Here is a 13,728-nt window from a genome sequence, read left to right as displayed (position 1 = left end):
TGTTGTTTTTTTGTTTTGGTTTGGTTTTTCTTGCATCAGTAAAATGGGAATAATTCCCGAATTACTTTCGACAGAGTGGTAAGAAGTAAAGGATTAAATGTATAGGGGGTGCTTGGCAAGCTACTTTACAAAGCGTGACATAAATGTGAGGTATAATTCTTACTCATTTCTAGATTAGTCAATGATTGCCCCTAAAATGTTGATCGTACATGAAATGGAGGGTTTCTAATGACTGGATATGTTCCATGGAATTGGGGTTCACATTTTGAATCCCAATTCTCAGTCTCCAGGGCTGGGCCAGGGTAGGAGCATCCAAGACCTGGCTCCCAGAAAATGCTTTTCAAAATAAATCTTAAGTATTCTTTATTAATTCATCTGCCAAGCTCAAAGGAAACATTTAAGTTAAAAAAACAACAACAAAAAACTAAATTTAAATTGAAGTCTAGCTAATTGGGCTGTGGAAAGAGCACAGCGTGGTAAGGGAAAGAGGCTCAGTCACCTGGGCCTGAACCCCGCTGGCTTTTGGACTCCCCGGTGTGCTATCTACCCAGAGACCCTACCGATCTTTCCACCTCCTTCACCTCGGGGTCTCTGCAACAATCTTGAGGATCAGCGCTCTGTCTGATTTTTCCTGCCCAGACTTCAGCTCAGTGTTTTAAAATGTATAATTGGGCTCGTCCCAATTTTGTCAGGAGTTTGTAACCAGGGCGGGGGTGGGGGCGAAGGGAGGATGGGAGGCAAACAGGTGCCTATGAAATTCTGAAAAAGCTAAAAATTGTGGCCCCATAAAACACATGACCCTATGGAAGTACAGAGCGGAGGACTCCAGTTCCCTCAGCCTTCACCCGCTCACCTCTAGGTGCCCCCCCCGCCCCCCGACACACAGCCGTCAGGCGCAGCCCCGCTTCAGTTGTTGGACACCCCCCAACCCACCCTCCCCCGGGACGGACGTTCCAGGACATAATTCTTTTCTCAGTTCTTTGTCTCAGTAATTCAGGCAGGTCTGTGCCATCAGCCTCACTCAAAGCCTGGGGGCGGGGTAGACGGAGGTTCTTCGCGGGTCCCGCCCTGGGTCTCGGCCCCGGGTCTCTGACCCTAAACGCCGGGTTTTTCCACTGACCGCGGCGCGGTGGGGCTTGCAAACGAGCGCCGCGGTGCCGGGAGGGGGCGTCGTCCTCTGGGCGAGGTGGGGGGCGCCTCGGGCCCCGCAGGTGCTGCAGCGCCCGGCGGGCTCGGAAGGAGCTTCTCGCCGGCTCTGGACGCACCCGAGGGGCGGGCCTAATAAACCAGCAACCCAATCCGCGTACCACATTCTGCCTCAGTTTCCTCACCTGCGCCGAGGCGGAGCCCGCCTTCGAGGAGTTCACGTGCTCCCGCGAGCAGCAAATCCGGCTCGCGCTTGCCCCCCGCCAGCCCTCTGTAGTGCCAGACGCGGGGGGTTGGAGAACCGAACTTCCCCCCGCCCCATGTATCCAGGGGTGGACCCCGCGCAGGCGCGGCCCCCGCGCCACGCTCACGTGACCCCGCCCCGCCCCCTGTGGGAGGAGCTCCGGCTCTGCCCATAGCCCTTTAGCTCTACCGCCTTTGCTGAGCACCGCACCCAATCCCCGCGGCCCTGGGAGCGGTTCGCCTATGGTCCCTAGTTCTCACAGCTCTAGCTTTGCCCAGTCCTTCGCGAAAGGTGACCCTAGCCTCCTGATTCGTTAAGGGCGCTTTCTCTAGTAAAAGAGGCTCTGGACTGCTTTAATTGGATCTGGAAACTTCTGTACCCGTGGATAGTCACCTTTCAGTCCTCACCGAGTTTTTGAGCAGTTTTTTTCGGGGGGTGGGGAGCATACATGATGAAGGGGAATCTTTAGGACCAACGCATTCCGATGAGTGACACTTCAAGTTTTAGGAACAGCTTCAGAATTGACAGCCACTGATCCCAGTAGGCGATTAGGAGAACACCTTTTCAGAAATAGGAAGAACTGACCCACAATACAACACTTAAAATATCACTGGGACAACAGTTTGATCAGTCACAGGGCAGTTTGCAATGAAGTAGAGCAGAGCTGACGTGTCAGTCCACTGGTCAGAGGTGGCCATCTGCCTGCAATGCCCTCCCACCACTTTACCTGGGAACTGCCTACCGCTGTACAAGTCCAAAGGCTTTCCTCATTTACCTCCCTGACCTCCCACTCAGACGTCAGGTTCCTTGTAAATTTATGGACCTATAGAGTGTATGCAAGAGGTCTCTCCTTAACCAGACTGTGAGATCCTTTGATTCACCTTTGGGACTCCAGAGCCTGGCCCAGGGCCAGCACTGAGATGTATGTGGGAAGTGTGGTGAAAGAGAGGATGTTTCTAGATTGGAGGTGAGAGGGATAAGCTTGTGTGATCATGCAGGCTTCTTGCAGGACCAGGTACTTGATGTGAAGGCCCCAAAGTGTTTTATGTAATTTGGTACACTAAGGATGCAGTCATAAGAGGACCTTTCTCACTCCTGCCTCATTCCTTCTTACCCTGTGAAACGGAAGGGGAGAAGGCTCATTCTCTCCATCCTGAAATAGGATGTTTGGCAAACAGTGAGGAAGGTTTCAGGGAAGAATGCCCATTTAGAACAAAACAGGAAGTCATTTCCTTTGGGTCTGGGTCCCCAGAGACTGATTATTAATGACAGAACCATTCAGGGGTCACGAGTAGCAGAATCCTGAGGTGGGAGGCTCCCTGAGGTTTCAGCTGTGATATAATTACCAAATGCAAAAACCTATGATTATATTTATACTTTTGTAACTTGTCAAAGCTCTGGACTTCAAAAGCCAGGCTAGATCTGATAGCTAATTAACACACACATACTCCCAACTTGTCAGAGAAGGCACAGGCTGAACTCATTAAAAAGCAATCATGAGATTGGAATATGTTATGGGCAAGTAGGCACAGGAAAACTTATGAAGCTCAAGGATTGAAAACAAAGACACCAATCTGCCAAGTTTTAAAGAGAAAAGTAACTCTAGTGTTGTAAAAACCATAGAATAATCTACATTTTGAATTTAAAAGGGTAGAAATTAAGGTCAACTGGGAGCTTTGTGACAACTTAGATAACGTAGATGTTACCCTCTTGACAGGGGCTGGGAAACTTTTCTGTCCTTCACAAATGCCATAGGGCAAGCAAAAGACATTGCTAGCACAAGACAGATGTGGGTAAAGTCTTGGGATTCTTTCAGCATCACAGCCCCCCCCTCCCCCCCAGCCTCATCTACTCACTCAGCAGTGATCCATGCCAGCAGCTGACATGATTTTTTAAGCTGACGGTCCCAGAGTGTGTTTGGGCTCAGTGGGAACAGTTCAGGAAGCAGCTAGCATCAAAGTGAAAACAAAGTAAAAACTTGACTTCAAAGTGTTTGACTTCATTATCACAGGCCTAGATCCCCATTCTGTGGACAAGTGAAAGTCAAATCAAGATCTAAAGATGTGTATGAACTACAAAAATAGAGATGCACAGACCAGCTCCAGATATTTTCCAAGTTGCTGATACCCCTGAATTAAACTTTTCTTACTTTTAGTGTGGCTCACAGCAAAACCTTTAGGGTCTTCTTTCTGGAGCCCTTCATAGACACAACCAATGGTTCACCAGGTGAATCAATAACTGAGTGGGGGCTGGATGGTGGTATCATTCTGGCCCCAGGTTGCGGACGTAAAGCTTCCTCAAGTGTCCTCACGCACCATCATTGCTCCGTTAACATTTACTGAGCCTTCATTCAGTTAGGAAGCTTTGGTTTGCAAATAACAGAAAACCCCACGCAAACTGCCGGAGATGATCCTGTGGTTCAATAATGTCATCAATGATCCAGGTTCTGTTGCTTCTCTGCTCTGTTGTCCACGTGTTGGTTTCCAAGTAAGGCTAGTTCCTCTTGGCCATAATATGGCTTCCAAGATCCAGCATGGAGAGGGGGCAGTTAGACCAATGAGAGAACAAAGCCCTGAGCCTCACTCTGATTGGCCAATCACTGTGGCCAAAGTACTGCTGCACTCTGATTGGTCTAAGTCTGTGTTAGTTCCCATCTAAAACACTAAAAAGGGAAAGAAAAAAAAATGAAATAATCGTGTTAAAGTGTTCCAAAGATATCTTCACATTCAAAGTCCAACTCTTCTCTATCTTTTTTGGATTGAGTCACTGCATCTGTATTTTATCACACAATGTTATTATTTGGCTATTAGGAACACTGGTGACGCAGCATTTGTTAGAGTGCTCCACTATTGTCTTGTACTCAAAATCAGCAGGAAGTTTTGATAAATAGATATTTGACATCTTAATGATAGCCCTTCAAAACCCATGAATTGATGACACTAACCTCTCATTGCTTTGGAATTTATTTTATCTGTTTCAAGAGATTTGGCAAATTTTCCATTACATTACAATCCTTTTGTATGTATCTTAGTAGCAAAACATAATAGACTTCATTCGGGGGAGCTTCTCTCTAGTTTTATAAAGCTTTCTCTCTTAGTTTTATAAAGCTCGATTGCTGCTTTGCAAAAAATAGGAAAATGAAATCATTCTTCTGATGACAAAATTTCCTTTACTAACATAATATCAAATTTATGTTCCATTGCTGTTTCCATGAATTTCTGCAGTTACAATAACTTTTTCATTTCAGTGCCAAAACATAATGTAATCTTTGAGAAGATTTTTATACAGCAATTCAACTCAACTCACAGAGTATAAACAATGTGCACTTATAACTGAATGTAATTTAACTAATACAGAATTCAAGTTTTATAAGGAAACACAAATGTCTCAGAGTAGTTATGAAAGTAACATGAAAGAACAAAAAGGTGAAATTTGCCTCACCAAATATCAAAATAATCCATAAAGTCATTGTAATTCAAATTAATATGATATTGGTATAGCCAGATAATAACGGTGTGATTTAGGGTGGGGGCTTTGAACCACACCAACAGTGTGATTTAGGGTGGGCAGACTGATATCGGCCATATGGGCAGCCAGTGAGTTTTGCATGTTTGAGTCCCAAGAAAGACTCTGGAGACCAAAGCCCAGGTGAGCGTCCTTGGTTGCCAAGACTCTATGTACTGTCACACATGGCTACTGGAAAAGTAACACATTCATGACCACAGTTAGAGAACAACGGGAAGCTCTGAGTTTGGTACTTTCTTGGACTCTGTCCTATGCACTTCTTCCCTTGGCTGATTTCAATGTTTCCTTTCCTTATGCTAAACTATACCCATGAGCATAACAGCTTTCAGTGAGTTCTATGAATTTGTCCAGTGAGTTATCAAGCCTAAGTGTGGTGTTGGGGACCCCAAACTTGCATTTGGTATCAGAAGTGAGGGCAGTCTTGGGAACTGTTCTCCCTCAAACTCCTTACTGTCTTTGATAGGTTTGGGGGCATCTGGATTATACTAGCATAGTAAAACCAATTAAGAACTTTTCTGTCGATTGTGTTTATTAAACTATATTTTTATAAAACATTGTCCATTTCAACTAAATTTTAAGGTGTATTTATTTAAAGTTGTTCCTTAATGATTTTCTATTTCATCTACAATTATACCCCATTCCTCAATCCTAATAACAATTTCCTTCTCACTTTCTTTGCTTTAATTGAAAAAAAAATTGTAAACGTTAGTAAAGTATAATTTTTAATTAAGTTATAGTTAAGGCAAAAGCCACCAATTTTAAGTGTTCAGTTTGAAGTATTGTGACAAATGTGTACAGTCCTGTACCACCACCATCACAATGATTATACGGAGAATTTCTATTACCCCCGGTAGTTCTCTCATACCCCTCTGTTGTCAATCTCCTCCCCCTAGCCCCAGGAAACCACTAATCTGCTTTCTTCCTCCTCCCAAAAAAGGGAGTTTTGCTTTTTGTAAAGTGCCTCATATACATGGAATCATGCCGTGGGTAGTATTTGGTCTGGCTTCTTTCACTTAGAATAATGCTTTTGAGGTTCATTCAAGTTGCTGTGTGTATCAGCACTTCTTTCCTTTTTATTGCTGAGAAGTCTTCCATTGTACAGACATGCCAACATTTGTTTATCCATTCACCAGTTGATGGATATATTTGGGTTGCTTCTGGGTTTTTGGCAATTATGAATAAAGCTGCTAGGAACATTTGTACACATGTTGTCCTCTCTCCTGGATCAATGCCTAGGAATGGTCATATGGTAAGGGTATGTTTAACTTTCTATGACAATCTTAAACTGTTCTCCAAAGTGACTATGATTTTCATTCCCACCAGCAACGTGTAAGAGTTCCAGTTGCTCCACATCCCCACCAATATGTGATATTGTCAATCGCTCGTTGTGGTTTCCTCCGCTGACAGCATCCTTGCCGTTAGACCCTGAAGCCACTCTCAGTACTTTAGTGCACATTGCTGCATAAGATCCTGCAGCAATCCAGGAACAAAGAGGGTTCAGCCCTTCATCGGGGAGGGGGTACCCCTCATCCCATCTTTCCTGTTAGTCTTAGAAATCTAAACGTCCCCATGGGCCTGGCTTTCCAGCCTCCCTCCCCCCCACCCCCACCAACATATTGGTTTGTTTCTCCTTCCCAAGGGGAGGCTCCAATGAAACTCCACTCAGCTGGCTAGAAACAGAAAACTTTTACTCCTCACTCTCTATTCCCAAGAGCTGAACTCTTCTTTGTTCCTGAAGAACAGGAAAAACAGCTGATATCAGATGTGTTTCTACGCTTGCCTCTATCCCAGTTCTGGTCCTGTCTCTCTCTGTCTATGTCTGGCTATGTGTAGGTCCATATCGACATGCTGACGTTGTATGTGCCTACAACAGGTTCTAGAAGGAAACCCTGCAAACTGATAACCATGTTTACCTTTTTGGGAGGAAGAAGCTCATTGGTAAAATATGAGAGGGGGACTTACTTTTCAATGCGTAGACTCCTCTTGGTATTTTTAAAGCAATGTAATTAAAAAGGAAATAGCTACTATGTTAAAAAATAAAAGTGTCCCCACACTCTATATCTTGGGCACCCCAGCCCACTCTGGGAGATACTTCTTCACAGGTCTTCTCATCTTTCATTTAATTAATATTATTTTAAAAAATCATCTACACTTTCATTGAGGCTGGAGAGACACTCAGAACTCCTTAAAAAGAAAAGAGAAATCTGTCTAGAGAGACAGTCTGCTGCATTCAGTAGAGACTCTTCCAAAAGACTCTCAGTTTCATTCTAAAAATGTTTCGAGGAAAGAGCATCTCAGAGAGAGTCTAGGTTTGCCTGACACTGTCTACGTTTTTGTCTGTTTTCCTAGTGTCCCATTCAGTATAGCATGCGTCCCAGACAGAAAAGCCTTGGTTGGGACAATAAAAATCAGTGTCTCCGAAAACACAGATAACCTGCTTTTGACAAAAACATGTTGTCACCAAGCTAGTCCCTCAGAAAGAAGACAAAGCCTCCCCGCCCCTTCCAGTCAACTTGCTGTACGTTTTCTTGCTGGTATCTCAAAGTATCAGCAACGTCCCCTCGCTGGCACAATGCCAGGACACCTAGGGACCTGGTTGGAGCCAATGAATGCTGTTTCTGCATCTCAGGGATGTTGATGAGCTTCAGGTCGGTGGCTGGGGTGGCCTGGCTACTGCAGGAAGGGGCTGCACACTCACTTCAGCCTTGCTTGAGGAAACATCAGCTCAAAGCTGGCAAGGTCTCCTCTTTGGTGATTGAACACCCTTCCCCTTCCCCCCAAGTTGCCATGAAAGTGTCACCTGGGCTACCCACGAATAATACCTACTTCCCATCCTTGGTTCTGGGCACTCAGGCTCACTGTGAAAGCTGTGGCTTCTCTCTGGTCAGACACTGTGGGCACCCAGGGAGACCAGGAATGGGACTGGATCTGCCCAGGGCTGCTGGCAGGGGTCCCTGGGGTACTGAGGCCCTGTTCCAGAGTAGTCACACTTCACTAAGAGACCTTCCCAAAGGCTCACTGTGCTCTCTTATCCAGCCACACTGCTATTCTGACACATTTCCAGCCATCAAGATACCTTGGCGCACATGCTGTTCTTCCAGCCTACACTGCCCTTCCCTGTGCTTGTCTGCCTGTAAAACTCCTCCTCATCCTTCAATGCTCAGGTCCAACATCATCTGTGTGAGACATTTCCTCAACGCTGCCTGAGCTAGTTCCCCTCCCTGGGCTCCCACCGTTCGTTCCTACTTCTATTACCACACACGACCTCTTTTCTGCCTCCCCCACTGCACAAGGACCTCACGGGTAGAGACTGTTCATCACATCCACACTCCCAGACAAGGGTTTGGTGATCATTATTAAGAAGAATGGCTTGGCTCGCCCCATACCTTGAGATAGGATGTGGAAGGGAACCCAGAGAGAAAAGTTTCAATGAATCAGCCAGGGTGCACTACAGTTTTCTCTCAAGAGGATTCTATGATTAGTGATTTCAGTTACTTCTGCACCCCAACCAGCAGGCACACCTATACTAAAAAATTAATCATTCTCCACCTCACTGAGTCACTGTACTGGAAGGGCGGGTTCCAATATTTAGGGACATGTCTGCACACCTGATCCTTGGCCAGACCTTTTAACCATGCCCCTCAGGAGAGTAAAGCAAACCTTTTCTTCAAAGGAAAATGTATGGATTCTAAACGTTTTCCCCCGGGGTATGGTATACATAACTAAATTTGAAGGATGTTTTTCTGCACACCTGGCATGTAATCTCCCATATTTTCCAACAGGTCAATGCATGGCTCATTCAGCAAATGATTTGTATTTATAGATACCCATTGTCTGTGCTAAAAGTATTTCCTAGATAATATTGTGACTAAAGTTCATAATTACACTACTTCTGTAGGGTAGAGTCCGAGGACTGTAGAGTCCCAGGACTCTCTCCGCAAGGCACAAATTTAGGTCTGTTCTAGCTCCTTCTGGTGGTGCAGCTTTAAGGAGTTGGTTGAGTGCCAAAATCTCAGCTTTGACTGTCCAAACTTCCCAAATTGAATGTCACCCTGCAACATATGAAGTGTTCATTTCAAGTTGTTTACTCTTCGAGAAGCTACATGTTTGTTTGTTTTTTAAATAAAGCAGTAACAAAACACACAACTGAACTGATTTCATCTTAAACCTAAGAGTCAAGCAGTGTCTTGAAAAGGTATTTTTGGTTCCATTGTGTAATAGTTAGCACTCTGCACTCTGGAAAGGTGTTTCCACACCGATGTGTCCACAGCAGCACTATTCACAATAGCCAAGAATGTGGAAGCAAACTGTGTCCCTCAACTGGTGCCTGGATAAACAAAATGTGTTCTATACATACAGTGGAATATTACTCAGCCTTAAAAGGAAGGAAATCCATCACATGCTACAATATGGGTGAACCTTGAGGACACTGCTAAGTGAAATAAGCCAGACACAAAAAGACAGATAGTACATGATTCTGGTTATATGACATATCTAAAATGGTCAAATTCTCTGCAGGGTCACCTGCTCTGTCCTAATATTTTATAGATGGCACAGAGATTTCCCCAAAGTCATCATCCATTCATTGAAGGTGACCTGACTCACGGCTGAATGCTTTTCATGCTCCAGCCGCCTGCTTCTCCAGCAGTTTTGGTGAATTTCTCCTCCTCTTCCTCCATCTGGGAAAGGAAGAGGCCAAGACCCTGTAGTCTACCCAAGCAAAACCAGGGCAGTCGGGGGTGGGAGAGGGGCTTGAATTCTCATCAGTCTCACTCTCTTCCTTCTCAGACCATCAGCAGTTTCCTGAGTTGCTCATTTTTACTGGGCACAAATATATAGAACTGTGAAAACAAGTCAAGTGTTACCTTAGGTCCTGAAGATAACAGAAGCCCAGAGTGTTGCCAAAGAACGGCAGAGTGAGCACACCCAGTACTTGGGGAGACTTTTCCCGGGCCCCGGATCTGCAGTCACACTCCCAGCAGACACCACTCTGTCTCACATCAGAGTTTTTCTGGCCTCGAAGTTGGGTTGTTTGTTGAATTGGGTCTGCATGCACCTGTCTGCTCAGGCTTAAGAAGACTCCGCTACACACTAGAAGGCCTCCAAAATGTTCTCACTGAAGATCCTTAATGCTGTTGAATACAATACTCTTTGCTCGGTGTCCCAGGCCCTCTCTGACCCAAACCTAATATACATTTCCAATCATATCTCTGTTGGGAGCTAACATTGCATAACGACTTAAGGTTGGACTTGGGGTCAGGGTTGAATTCTAGTTTTAACAGATTTGATCTGTGCAACCTTAGATAGTCATTCTTCACAGCAAGCCTTTCTTAAAGAAAGACAGAGATAACAGTGTCTAAGATGTGAGGATTTGAGGAGATAATGCATTCCAGACTTCAGCCTTGTGCATTCCAAGTACTCTTCGAGCTTTTGTCATTATAGGCTCATTTACCAGATTTAGACATGGTCTATGCATTTCAATCTCTGCCTCAGTCTTGCTTTACTCTTCTCCCTTCCTAGAGCCTCTTCCCTAAATCCCACCAAGGCCCACTTCAGTGCCATCCCCATTTTGAAGCCTTCACTGACACTCCCAGCAGGAAAGTGTCTGTACTAGAGATTGATTTGGGTAGCTCTGGGCTATAACGCAGCCATAAGGAAACTGTGTTACAGATGGGTCTTGCTGATGTGTCCCCAGGGGTGGCCACGGAATGCAGGAGGCCCCAGGACCTGAGATAGGTGCTTAGTCTTTCTCTGCATGCGTTGGAAATTTCTCTGAGCAGACCCCACAGTTCCTTTCTTCACAGGAAGTCTGTGACACCTCAGGGAGGTACATTTATGACCAAGTTTGTCAGCTACTGCAAGCCTTGGAGAAGAAAGAGGCTTTCTTGAGGACATTTCATAGGCTCTCCTGCCAGGCTACAGGTTGTGTTCTGATTTACCCAGTAAATCGAAGCCTGGGGGATGGGGTTGGCTTTCTTTGCACCATCTTGGATCCAAGGGTCTGATCTCTGTTCCTTCATCCCCTACCCTACCTGTGTTTAGATCCAAAGGTCTAGGCTAATTCTTTCCTACATTCATAGCAACTTCTGCTTTGGATTCCCTTAGGACTTAAATAGTTCCTTTCTTGGGACACGATTCCATTCAGCCTTGTGTGATTATTATTTCACGTATGATTTGCTCTTCTATTGGATTAGAAGCTCCTTTAGGGCAAGGATTATGCCGGACCAATTTCTCTACCGTGTTCAGAGCTAAGCATAATACCTGGCTCATACTTGGTACATAATGGTTTTGTCTTAACTTCATTGTTATAATAGTGAAAATAATAACTACCAATTATTATATGCTCATGGTCTGTCTGGCCTAGTGTTAAGGCTTTACATATATTATCTCAGGTAATCCTCACATTAGCTCTGTCAAGAAAGCATTACTATCTTTCTCTTAAAGATGAGGATAAGTGACTTGGCCAAGGTCATAGAGCAAAGAAAAGGCAGAGGTGGGGTTTTAATTCATCTCCACATAAGTGGATAGATGCATGGATGACCAAGTGAAACACACATACATTGACACGTCATTGCATTTGCAAAATTTCCACACTTCAAATCAGTCATGCAAGCCTGAGGACAGCTGGCTTCCTTCAGATGACTTGGCCCAGCAGCATGATGTCAGCTGCTTGCTTGGTAGCTGCCATCAGTCCAGACCCACATTTATAAGCTCCTAGTCTATACAAGATGATCCGCACAGAGCTACTGTCCGTTCTCTGGCTTCACCTTCATGGTTGCCCTCAGCTTGCTCTGCAAGCTCCCGGAGGGCGGGGACTTTGTCTCTCCTAGGACAGTACCTACCACTGGTGGGTGCTCAATAAATAACCATGATCATTTCCAAGTTGTCCCTGGGTCTACTTGTCTCTTCTTAAAAATGAAGGCCAAAGCAAGTGTATTTTACACAAAATTAAGTACTAAGTAAACCTCCATGACAATAAACACAGAAAGGAAACCTTTCCGCAATCTGTGGAAAGATCCATCATTACAGGCTTGACTCTCTCTGTAAGTGGTCATGTGGTCCCCATCAGAATCGCTGCTGAAAGGCCTCCTGAAATTGACAACCAGCTTTTTCAGATGAAGTTTGTGAAGTGCTGGTGACACCACATGGCTGTGAGAGGAAACACAGTCTGGGGCTTTTGTCAGTATAGAGAATGGTGGAAGTGGTGGGCAACTGGCGGAAACCCACAGAAGTAACAGAAATACAGGTTTAAAGTTATGTGGGTCTAGCATAACGATGACAACAACAATAATGATAATAGCAGCAGCCGATGGTGTGTAGCATTTCCTATGTCCCAGGCACAGTGCTCTGTGTGCTTTCTGTGAATTAACTCATTTAAGTGTCACAGGGGCTAGTGGAAGGAAAGAGGTGGATTTTCATGGGTAGAATAATCCCTGACTTCTTGAGTATAAGACACCCGAAAGACTATGCCTGGTAGGAAAGAGTTAGAAGCATTTAGCTAGTGATGGTTATATTTGTGATCATAAGACTAGCCATGAGCAATGGATAACAGAAATTGCAAAGGCCATTATAATAATTATGATCTGAAGGGCAGTGTTATGATAAGAGAGCAGTTTCAATAGGTTCTTCTTGTATTTTGGTGGAGAATTGGGTTATTTTTTATTTTTTTTATTTTTTATTGGGGAACAGTGTGTTTTTTCCAGGACCCATCAGCCCCATGTCAAGTCGTTGTTTTCAATCTAGTCATGGGGGGGGGGGGGGGGGGGCGCAGCTCAGCTCCAAGTCAAATCGTTGTTTTCAATCTAGTTGTGGAGGGCACAGCTCACTGGCCCATGTGGGAATTGAACCAGAGACCCAGGTGTTATGAGCCCTGCGCTCTAACCACTGAACCAACCGGCCACCCAAGAATTGTTTTTTTAGGATTATGTTCAGAGAGACAGGTAGCCAGCTAAACTGAAGAATGTGGTAGTGTCTCCCATTTCCCACCACGAGCCTGACTTTCCCACCAAATTGCAGGTGGAGAAGCTGAAACTCAGAGCCTGAAGACCTACTGAGCTCTGATACCTAACGACAGGTTCAAGAGACCAACAGGGGAAAAAAATGTATGACATTTAATACGTTTGGTCTACCCAGCAAAGAAATGTGACCCCACGACTAGCAATTACTTAACAATCTCAACAAATAGAGAAGTCAGTTTTCCTCCTAGAGAAAGGACTGGTGCAGAAAGTAATCAGAGAATTATTGTCCCATTCTGGAGGCTGGTGTAGAAGAATCCTATTAAAACACAAAGACTAGGAATTAAACATACTATCCAACAGTCACAGGGAAAGCCAAAGCTACAAATGTACATTTCATACTCTTTAAAGTAAAGAAGTTGAGTGGCTTGGACTCACATGGATAAATTTTACTTTAAAAATAACAAATTTTAGGCCATCTTGGGGCCTGTGGAGGCCTGCTGGGAACCAGACTTCTGAAATGACAAATATGTCCGAAGGCTGTGGTCCAAGGCCATTGTGCTGGCTGTCAGTGGGGTCTCCAGAAACAGAGAGAGCACACAGCTCTTCTTAAAACTGAAGGTGTTTGTACTCGAGATGAAACTGAGTTCTATCTAGGCAGGAGATGTGCTCATGTGTACAAGGCAAAGAATAACACAGTGACTCCTGGTGGCAAACCGAACCAAACCAAAGTCATCTGGGGCAAGGTACAGGGGCGTGGTTCATGCCAAATTCCGAAACCAACTTCCAGCTAAGGCCACAGGACACAGAATCCATGTAATGCTGTACTCCTCAGGATTTAAACTTATTGAAAAGTAA

At 44.8% G+C, this 13,728-nt stretch overlaps 1 protein-coding gene and 1 pseudogene across 3 annotated transcripts in view; one reads left to right on the top strand and one right to left on the bottom strand.

Annotated features, from left to right (window-relative positions):
- PRXL2A (peroxiredoxin like 2A) overlaps nt 1-1,505 on the bottom strand; it is a 20,272-nt gene extending 18,767 nt beyond the window's left edge. The window contains exon 1 of one of the 3 annotated variants that reach the window (XM_019749502.3): nt 1,332-1,505. The gene's annotated coding sequence lies outside the window, so the exon portion shown is untranslated. Of the gene's footprint in view, nt 1-1,120; nt 1,252-1,331 lie in introns of those variants that run through there. The other 2 variants (XM_019749499.3, XM_019749498.3) reach the window with 2 other exon arrangements.
- LOC141572845 (large ribosomal subunit protein eL33 pseudogene) overlaps nt 1-13,728 on the top strand; it is a 15,391-nt pseudogene extending 1,663 nt beyond the window's left edge.

This window comes from Rhinolophus sinicus, chromosome 15 (genome assembly GCF_057876585.1).
Source record: "Rhinolophus sinicus isolate RSI-liver-muscle chromosome 15, RSI-T2T, whole genome shotgun sequence".
NCBI classification, from domain to species: Eukaryota; Metazoa; Chordata; class Mammalia; order Chiroptera; family Rhinolophidae; genus Rhinolophus; species Rhinolophus sinicus.
The sequence above is the reverse complement of the archived record's forward strand: the minus strand, read 5'-3'. Positions and strand labels throughout refer to the sequence as shown.